Consider the following 11,048-nt stretch of genomic DNA (forward strand, 5'->3'; position numbering starts at 1 on the left):
GATGCACTTTTATACTTTCAGATACTGTTTTTTTTTTTTTTTGTTTTGTTTTGTTTTGCAGATCTGGGGGTGTTGAACCCAGAGCTTTGCAGGCACTAGGCAAGTGCTCTACCGCTGAGCTATATCCCCAGCCCAGTTTTATATATTTTTAAAAAAGTAATATAAATAAATATTTATGAAAAAAATGGATATCTGTATGCATATCCATGCCCAAAGCCCACATCCACACTGATGGCTCTATCCATCCCCACAACTATACCCCGACACTCATTTCCATAGCCAGAATTCACGCCCATGTCTAGACCCATTTACTTCCATACCCACGTCTGTATCTATTTATGCACCAGGTATCAGCTTGGTCTTCATCAAGCCTCCCCTCCTTGGGCGCATGTATTTTCCAGTCCTTGTGAGGTCAGATGCAGCCATGAATCCCTTATGGCCAATGGAACATGGCAGATCGCCTGTGTCTGAGCTCTCCAAACCTTTTACTCACTCCTTAGATACCAAATAGTAGGAAGCCAGGGTAGCATCCCAAGCCCAGGGGACCCTAACTCCAGGCTGGGTTCCTGGAGGGCCCTCCTGCTCTCTCCATCCCTCAATACTGGACAGGGGTGTGGTACAGGAATAAAGCTTCAGTCTTACATCACCAAGATTTAGGAGCAATTTGTTATGTTAGATAGACTATCCTGACCGCTAAATATTTAATAAGGACACTATAAAATACTGATAGTATTTGTCTGGATTGTGGGTTATGAATGATTCTTTGACTTCTCTTGAAGTTTAACATATTTTAAAATGCACCCAAAATTAGTGTTAGTTTTTCTAGTAAGAAAAACCACAAGTTATTTTGTTATTAAAATAGTTTAATTTTTAACCAAAATCTCTTTTGCTCATTTAATTGTGTTTGTTCTCAAAGATTTCACTTAAAGTTCAGGGGAAATTCAGCACCTCATGCTTACATCTGCATTATTCCCAGCTCCACGGGGACATAAATTAACTCTCCATTGGAGCCGAGAGTGTCTGCAGGAACCCAGCTGCCCAAGGGGGCTGAGCTCAGAGGCTGTGCCCTGGTTCTGAACACCTGGGAGAAAACCAGTGAATTATGCTGATTAGTATGGAGATTTAAAGATGTTTGGATTGCTGTGATGTGGAAAACACAGTTTGTATGCTTGATCATTCTCAGTTTCCAACAGTGGCAGATAAACCACAGGGAATTTCCTCTTTTTTGTGGTTGAATTAAATCGTTAGTCAATGTTCTGTGACTCATGAGCTAGTTATGCAAGTGTTTTGCTTTTCTTCTGCTCCCTCTTTCTTCTTGTTTGTATAATCTCTGCTAGAGTTGAGACTAGAGATAGAGGTATTACAAAATGATGATTTTTAGGCAATTTTATTGGTTCAATCCTAGGCTTTGAGATAAAGTAGAATACATAGATGGAAATGAAGATTTTTAATCACCCATGGATTTCTTTCATTTCTATTATCCCTGACTTTTCTTTCAAGTAGTGAACTCTTTTCTCATTTGAAACAGGTGGAAATTCAGGGGCTAGGTCAGGTTCAAGAGCACCCTGGTTGAACGGGACTGTCTGCCTCTGGGGCTCCATCCTCTCAAAATCCCAGGGCCGAGTGGAACTCAGATGTTAAAACACAGCACAGAACATCGGAAATTAACTCTGCTTCCTTGAATATATAAGGAGAAAATAAACAAGCAAAAAAGTGACCAGGGAAACCTGGTTTCTTTGTAGTCTAAAGGCTGTGGTGGAGAGGGCATGGCTGGATGGTCAGTCCTGAGTTCAGATCCTGCCCTGCTGCCTGCGGGCCCACAGACTCACACACGTGGCAACAGTTCTTGAGCTTCAGTTTTCTCATGTGCAAAATAAATAGTTTCTTAAACTGTAAAACAATCCCTCATCTGTCATTGCAGGTGTTAAAAACAAGTAACATATGCAAGGATTTGACACACAGTTGCAATTTTCAACTAACAGAATCGCAACATGGATTGCAGACGTAGTGGCTCAGTTGCCAAGAGTTGGTTCAGGTTCTGTCATTTCAGGCTTTTGCATCAAAATGGCAATGAAGAGAGGGCACGGCGGGTTCCAGGCACAGCCAGCTACTTGAGCTTCTAGGTCGTAAGTGTTCTGCTAGGATTCTATCTGGATGAACATTTGTCCCCACGGATCCCATGAGACAGGTAGGGGCAAGGGCTTGGGCGATGCTCCCCGCAGTGCAGAGCAGGAGTGTAGGATTGCCAGCATACCTGCCACGGACTCACACTGAGGCTGGGAATGAATGCAGCATTCATCCTGGTGAGTCACTGGAGTGGCGAAGCCATCTAGATAAAAGGCACTGAGGACAGCAAGTGTCCCCGGAAACCTTGCTGCAAATGTCAGCCAGAACATTGTATCAGATCAATAATGGTGGTAATAATAGCATTTGGAAGGAATGTGGAGAGATTCCATCACCAGATGAGGCTTGCTATTGTCTGGTAGCCACCCTTGTCACCAGAGACCTTGAGGCCCAGAGAGACTAGGGGAAGGGGCATCTGTGGGCGGGAAGCTCAGCTTCTGCCCTGCTGCTCCTGTGTACACTGAGTGAGGGAGACTGCAAGGGGTGTGGGAGTTTATGTCATCTGGGGTCACTCTCCAGGGACAGAACAGAAAATAAGTATGATTCTCAGTGACAGCAAGCAGCTGAGCAGGAGCAGAATCCGACAGGAGCCTTCCTCCTGGCCCTGGCAAAGGAAGGCATGTGGGTATGGTGACAGAGACCGAGGCAGGGATGTCAGTTGGCATCAGCTGATGGCTGTGAAGATGTCCGCTCTTAACTGACTCCTTGGTAGCTCTTAGATGCCACTCTGGGAGGACATGGTGATGAGCACCACTGAGTTTGAAGCTAAAATAGTGACATCAGTGAGTTGGCCAAACCAGTCTGCAAAGACCCACGTTGAATTCTTGCATCTGATGACAAAAGCATGTATCTGAAAATGAAGCTTGACTGGAAGAGATAACATCACAATGTCAACATCTGAGTGGCATGAAACATCACTTCTGTGAAATATTAGATCCGTTAAACAGCCTGTGAACTGTTGGGTTCAACAAAGTGAAGGAATTACCTCAAAAAGCCCAAAAATGGTGAGGGGAGGGGTGAGCTGACCTGAGAGAAGAGGAAGAAGAGTGAATTCCCACCTTATCCCTAGCATGACAGGGCACCAAATAAGACGCAGGCAGGGTGGGTGGCTTTGGCTGGGCGGCGATTGATGGTGAAATCTCGGGATGTGGGTCACTGGGAGCTTCTTGTGTCTGTCTCGACTGGAATTCCACAGTCTGTGCAGGTTCTAGGGTTGGGGATGTGGCTCGGTGGTAGAGTTGACTTAGCATGAGCCAGGTCCTGGGTGCAATCCCAGCACCGCCAAAAAAAAAAAAAAAAAAAAAAAAGTCAGAAAGAAAAATTGTCCAGATTCTGGCATCTTCCTTGAGTAATGCTCAAGTCTAAGCTTGGCTCAACCACGTGTTTCTCTCCCACCTGTTTTCCAGGCAGAATCACAGAGGTGAAGGGGATTTGGGGACATTTGGTGGGAGGCCCTGGAGCAGCTCTGACTGGTAGGTGGGAGAGGAGGGCCAAGCTCAGGGCCAGGTCCCTCCCCTGCAGATCATTCTCTGAGACCAACCACCAGGGCCTCAGGGAGCTTCTCTAACTGTCCACTTCCTCCCGCACCAAAAAAAAAAAAATATATATATATCGTGATAATAAATGCATGGGGCAGTTCAGAGGGTCAAGTTAAACTAAATAAAATCACAAAAGGGAAAGTGTCTAGCTTATAGTAAGTTACCCGCGAAGAGATAACCATCCCCACTCCAGGATCCTTTCAATGGAAAATCAATCTCAACTATTTTTTCTCTACTGTTATCTAAAAACTCCATTATTTATATGAACCAACATAGAAATCTTGGTCTTCCAGGATGCCTATAGCTTCAGAAATGATAGCTGGGTATTTCATTGTAGTCCATCTACTTGGAAGCACATTTGAAAATGAAGGTTTTGGTGGGTGCTTGATGTTTGCTCAGTTCATGGGAACACTGAAGATTCGTAGTGAAAATCAGCTGACAGGAAATGAACCCTGTATTTCCTCATTATCTTACCTGACATTCAGTAATGAAAGCCATTGGGCTGACTTCACCTAAGGACTGTCCCATCACCTAAGGACACTGAAATGAAAGAGGACAGTCCCAGTCCTTAGGAGCTTGAGTCTAGCAGGGACAGAGCTATGCCTAGGGCATAGCTTATGGGGGGACCCTGATTTGTAGAACTGTCTTAAACAGAGATGTCATTTCTGGCCCATATGTTATAAAAAAAGGAAATAAAAAACAAAATGAAAGAAAACAACAAAAAACACGTAGTAGGGAAAAATAACATCTAGAAGATATAATTGTTTCTGCTTCTAAAAAGAACATATTTCCTAAATCAATCTGTAATGACTCACAAGGTTGTATAATACAAGGTTTGAAGGTTTCTCGGTTGACATCTCCTCGGCCCTCGTGAGAGGCCCAGTTGCTCAGTCTATACCTGGATGGTTCTTTAAAGCTGAATGAGGAGCATGAGGAACTGGGTTTGGTCCCCAGCACCACCAAAAGGAAAAAAAAAAAGATCAATGAGAAATTATTATATTGAAAGTATAAAAGTGAGACCAAGGTCCTCCATTTCTCAAAACTAACATGTGGTCAAATTCAGTCCCTTTTGGCCTTGAGTGAGCATGACATGCTAGGGTTCAAGTTAAAACCCTTACATTTAAATAATCATAGGATCATTGGGGAATCCTCGAGATTATTTCAAAGAATCTTCAAAATTTACAATGAGAAACCCTCTCCTGCAGGCCCCCAACGGCTTCATGGACCACAGGCCTGGTTCCCATGGAAGTGCTGCTGCAAGCCTCTAGCAGGCAGGGGGCCCTTTGCACAGGAGTCCGGACTGCCATTGTCTGTCCCCTGCAAGGTGCTGGGGGTTCTCGGTGTTGAGACTGGTCAGTGGTGACGACACTATTCATGTTCACCAGAGAGTTCAGAATTATGGCTTTTTAACATGATTTAATGATTTCATTTGGTAATTTTAATTTTTGTTTTGGTTTTGGTATTTTTGATACTTTTATGCTGTCATTACATATGTGTAAAAAACGTTTTTGAAGATGTATTTTAAACATATCGTACACTCTAATTCTGGATAAATTTGTAATTTCGTTCTGTTCTTTGGTACTTGGGATTGAACTCAGGGCGCTTCACCACTGAGATGCACTCCCAGTCCTTTTGATTTTTTTTAAAAAAATATTTATTTTATTTATTTATATGTGGTGCTGAGGATTGAACCCAGAGACTTGAACATGCGAGGCCAGCCCTCTACTGCTGAGCCATATCCCCAACCCCAGTCCTTTTGATTTTTTTTTTTATTTTGGAACAGAGGCTGGTGAAGTTGAGGCTGGCCTCAAGTTTATAATCCTCCTGCCTCAGCCTCCTGAGCTGCTGGGATTACAGGCATGTGCTACCATGCCCTGCTTTAAAGTGTACTTTTAAGTGCCATTAAGGTCTTGATGTTTTCAAAGAGATTCAAGATTTCTGTGACTTTTCTTTTGGCAATCAGACAGACCTGCATTCATGGCCAGACTCTGTTGCTTATTAGATCCTGTAATCTTTGGTGTGGAATGTAACTCTCTCAGCCTTGAACACCTCTTCTCTAAGTGGGTCAATATGTGTCCTGTGTGAGATCTCAATAAAATAGTGGGGATAACTTGGTGTGGTGTGCACGCCTATAATCCCAGCAACTTGGGAGATGGAGAGAGGAAGGAAAATCTCAAGTTCAAAGGTGAGTATGGACAACTTAGTGAGATCCTGTCTCAAAAATGAGAAGGGCTGGGAGTGTACTTGTGGGTAGAGTGCCCTTGGTTTCAATTCCAGTACCAAACAACAACAATAACACAAATGGGGGGGGGGCGGCAGGGACACTATCATGTAGCCCGTTGCCCAGCAAGTGGTCCCCGTGACTCAGTGGTAACAGGTAACCATAGAAAGTAATGATTTAAAGAACTGTATAAAAGCAGTTTGTTTTTGTTATTTGTAGCTTCTGGTATAGAATAGAAAAAAGGATTTCTAGTAACTAGTAAGCAAAAAGGCATCCTTCTGGCCCTTCATGTTGGAGAACCATCGTACGTGGTAATATGTGGAGGTATCACGACCCCTCCCTAACTGCCACTACTGGGAATTTACTTATGGATTGTGAAACGCCTCTGTTAGGTGGGAGTGGCAGGAAACCACCATTTGCATCTTCTTATAGATCACAGGATGCGTCCATTGATCCCCCCATATGCCTTATTATCATTAATTTATTCATCAAACAATACTGAGCACGTACCACTAACCAGCACCGAGGGGAAGGCGGGGGACACTGAAATGAAAGAGGACAGTCCCAGTCCTTAATAGCTTGAGTCTAGCAGGGACAGAGCTATGTCTAGGGCATAGCTTATGGGGGGACACAGAAAAGGAGGGGTTGAGGACCATGAGAGATTCCCAGAGTAGGCGCCTGAACACAGTCTTCCAGAAAACGTAGGTGGCAGGGAGAGGAGGGAGGGACTGTCCAGGGAGAAGTGACGTGAGAGCAGACGCTTGGAGAGGAGGATGGTGAGGTGTGCGGGTGGAGGCCAAGGGATCTGGTGGTTGGGTGTGAGTGGCAGGCGAGGGAGGCTGGGAGCTGAGCTGCAGAGGTGGGCAGATCTTGGAGGCCACCAGCATCCTGCTGAGAACCCTGCATGTTCTGTCTTTAGGCACCGGGAGTCTGAAGGGTATAAAATAGAAAACTGATCAGGTGCAAGGCCTTGTCTGAGGATGTCTCTGGCTAATCTGGGAGGCAGAGGCTGGAGGAAGCCTGGCTGCCAAGCGGGAGGGCAGACCCAGAGTGACAGGGATTGGTGCCTGGTGGGCCGTGGGGTGAGGAGGTGGCAGAGAAGGAGGAGGCTTGTATCACCAGGAAGGTGATCAGGGGATGTTTTCATGCTGAGAGTCACAGAGGAGGATGACAAACTTAGAGAAGTGTATGGGGTCCACCCGAGGCTGACCCAGTGTGTGGGACTTCATGAGGACGCACACTGGGTGCTGGTGCATTTGAGAACAAATTCAGTGGGAAGGACTGGGTTTCAGATATGTGGTTGTGAGTATAGAGCATCAAGGGAGATAGGAAACAAAAGACTTGGTCTCGTCACTCAAGGGGATTGTGTAGGGTGAAAAGATAGGCCAAGGACTTAGCTCAGAGGTGAGGTGTCACTTCCACCACATTCTGTAGGGCTGAGCAGGCCCAGAGTCAAACAGAAGGGACAGTCCCTGTGGAGGTGGGCAGGTCTTGGAGACCACCTCCGAGGAAACATTAATTGCAAAAGACTTAATTTCCTTCTCCAAATTGCAGAGAATTTTGCTGAGTTCTCTGCATATTTATTTCTTTAATGGCATAAAATGTTGAGTACTCTGCAAGAATACAAACTATGAACCCACTTGCCAGCTAGCTTTTTGATGAATAGGTACACAAAAATGTCTAGGCCGGACATGGCAGTAGTTATACATTCTGTACCCTGCCACGTTCTGTAAGACAACTTCGGAAAGCTCTCTTCACGGTCAGTTTTTGAGATCAGCTGATTTCTGCTATTGAGTCATCCTGTAACTGTTGGAAAAACCTATTTTCCTTTCCCCGAAGCATCTTCTCACAAGGCATTTCTGTTAACTGCTCAAAATTGCTTTGTTGATGACAAGTGTCTAGAGCCCCGATTAAGAGAGACTGTCAAAGCTCTAAGCCTTTGAGCCTTCTCTTAGCTGGAAGGAATCTACTTTGGAGATGAAAGTGAGTCTGATTTATTCCAAAGTGATGATGGCATTGTCTGCATTTTTGAGTGACTACTGTGTACAGGGATTCTTTGCCTTCGTGATACCCTACCCATTGAGGTGCTGTGTAGGCCAACAGTCAGGAGAGTTCTTGGAAAAAGCACTGGGTTTGTATAAAACTGATAAGAGCCCCAGGTCATCAGAGTTGAGCACCTAGTTAGTACAGGAGCCTGTGGCCCCGGGGTTCTGAGTTTATTATCTCAGATGTGTGAGTCAAACCCGAGACTGTAGATCTTTCCAGAAAATTCTAGTTCACTGTGAATGTTTCCTTGCATATTCTTCCTTTTATATTACCATAAGAAATTTAGACTTAAAACCCTTAGCAACTATGGTTATATTTTTTACCAAGAGATTTATTTCTAACAGAAGTGTGGCTGAGAGGTAAATACGACGTGTTGGGGTGCAGCCGGGGTTAGAAACCTGGGATGGGAGAACCACTGTGGATACGGGCGATTCTGAACAGTAGTTGTTCATGTCCCAGTGGTTAGTGCTCAGAAGCAAGTATTACTTGCCTTAAAAAATTCAATGGAAATAAAGTTTTCTTTTCACAGCTCTATCTTCGGGGATGATGTGCAATGAACAATTGGGTAGTTCCCATGACGAAAATGGTACTCACATTTTAAAAACATTTGGTCTTTGTCATCATTATGTTATATTGTTTCAAAGACCTTTCCAAGAGAATTGTTTCCTGTAAGATTTATGTTCTTATAAACTGTGTTCTGAATTTCTCCAGCTTTGAGGGAACAGCTTTTAAAAAAATTTTTTTTTTTAGTTGTAGATGGATACAATATCTTTATTTATTTTTATGTGGTGCTGAGGATAGAACCCAGTGCCCCACACATGCAAGGCAAGCACTTCACCACTGAGACACAACCCCAGCCCGGGAACAGCTTTTTTTTAGCACTGAACAGGACAGCTCTCATTTCCCATCCCATATTCCATTGAAAGCCCAACACATTATAAATCTTCTGAGGAATATTATTATTAGTTATTAGTAATTATAGTGATTATTATTATTATTATTATTTGTTTTAAGCAGTTACCTTCTTACTTGGCTTTTCATTATAACTTTTCATCTTGAAAGATATGACACATGAGAAATTTTGAAAGAAATACCAAGAGCTTCCATGGACCCTTCCCCCAGCTCAAGGCAATGAGAACATCTTATATAACTGTGTTGTCAAAACCAGGAAGTTGACCTTGGCATGATAGCATCAACTCAGATATAGACCTCATTCAGATTTTATTTATTTATTTATTTATTTATTTATTTAGGTGTACAGTTTTATGAAATTTTATCACATGTGCAGATTTGTGTAATTCTGAACACAATCAGAGCACAGTTGTTCCATCCCCACGAGCTCCTTATTTTATCTTTCCTAGGCCCTGCATCACCCCTGGCCACCACAGATCTGGGCATTCTGGTTTCTACACGGTCATGTGGCTTGTCACCCCTTGGATTTCCTGTCCTGCATTCCGGGGGGCTCTTGAGATCCGTCCACGCTGCTGCCTGTGCCCATGGCTGGCTCTCGATTGCTGGGTTGTATTCCAGTACACGGGCGGCTCTGTTTCCAGAAATCCACTCACCCACTCCAGGGCATTTGTGCCGTTTCCAAGTTGGACTGTTATAAGTAAAGCCGTGATCACTCCTGGCCATGGTTGAGTGGCTGCACTTTCTCTTCTGCAACTGTGGCCTCGCAGAAGGAGTATTACCCAAGCAGGCTTCCTGGTGTAAAGAACTTTGCAGAGCGAGCTGGTCCTTGACACACCCACCCACCCCCATGCAGGAGGGACCTGGTCCCCGGGTCCTGTTCAGCGCCTGCCTCGCAGAGTTCCTGATTTCGGTTCTCCAGCGGGGCTTGGTCAGAACCTGCACTTGCATTTCACCATGGATGCTGTTGTCAGCAGCTCTCCTGTCTCCATAGCAAGGCATTTAAAGTCAGGAACTGTGCGTGTTCATTCCATGCCCAGTTGGACTGCCCTCAGTGCTCCTTGTTTCCTGTGGGTAGACATGACTTTCTATCTGGGATCTTGCTGCTTTCCTGGGGGAGATATGTATTTGTTCATGTATTTGTAGTGCCTGTTCACCGTTGGTGGATGCTTGAAAGGGCTGTTTCCTGAAAATGTTTTTATTTCACCCTCACTTTGGCATGGTATTCTCACCTGTATATGTTTTCTTTCAGTAGGTTAAGGCTATCATACAGTTGTCACTTGGTGTGTGTCTACGTAGTTTCACTTCTTTTGCTCTCTCTCTCTCTCTCTCTTGTTACAAGAGGTTGAACCCAGCCCTACCATGGAGCTATATCCTCAGTCTTTTTTATTTTGAGACCAAGTCTTGCTAAGCCACTAAGGCTGGCCTCTGGCTTCTGATCCTCCCACCTCAGCCTCCCGAGTGGCTGGGATTATGGGAGAGCACCGCAGCACCTGGGTTGGTGGGAATGATTTCTGGCAAAGCAATCCTCTGTGACCCATTTCCTTGTTCCTCTCTATGTAATGTCTATTTTCTTCTTTGGCTGCTTTTAGCATTTTCTTTTTAATCTTTGTTTTGCCTTGACATGTTACTTTGGTGTGTCCAGGTGGCTTATAAAATCATTTTATAAAAATGATTTTGTTTGCTATCTTTTGGTAATTTGGGATAATTCTTGTCTATTATCCTTTAAGATGCTTCTTCTGCCCCCTTTTCCTTCTGGGCCTCTTAGAATATTTTGATTTTTATTTTCATCCTGGCCCCAATTGTACATATATTAGACTTTTGGTTACTAGTTTTGTTGTTGACATAGTTGCACGATTTCTCTGCTCTATTTTTCCACTTATTCTTCTCTCAAGGTGTCAGTTTGGATAATTTTCACCAGGCCTATGTTCTTGTTCACTAATTCTTCAACAATTTCCAGTCTGCTGGCAAACTTGCTAAAGATCTGATTATACCTATTTTATTTCTAACATTTTCATCCAACTCAGTGGTTCTTTCTGTTCTGAATTCACTCAAGTGTTCATCCACGTCATCTCTGTTTTCCTCACTTCATATGCTATGACACTTCTATTGTGGTCATTTGAAACTCCTATTGTTCCAACTTTGCAATCATCTTTGAGTCTGGTTTTGTTGGTGGCTTTACATCAACAGTGCTTGTTTCATCTGTCTAC

Source organism: Marmota flaviventris, chromosome 16 (genome assembly GCF_047511675.1).
Source record: "Marmota flaviventris isolate mMarFla1 chromosome 16, mMarFla1.hap1, whole genome shotgun sequence".
In the NCBI taxonomy this organism is placed as follows: Eukaryota; Metazoa; Chordata; class Mammalia; order Rodentia; family Sciuridae; genus Marmota; species Marmota flaviventris.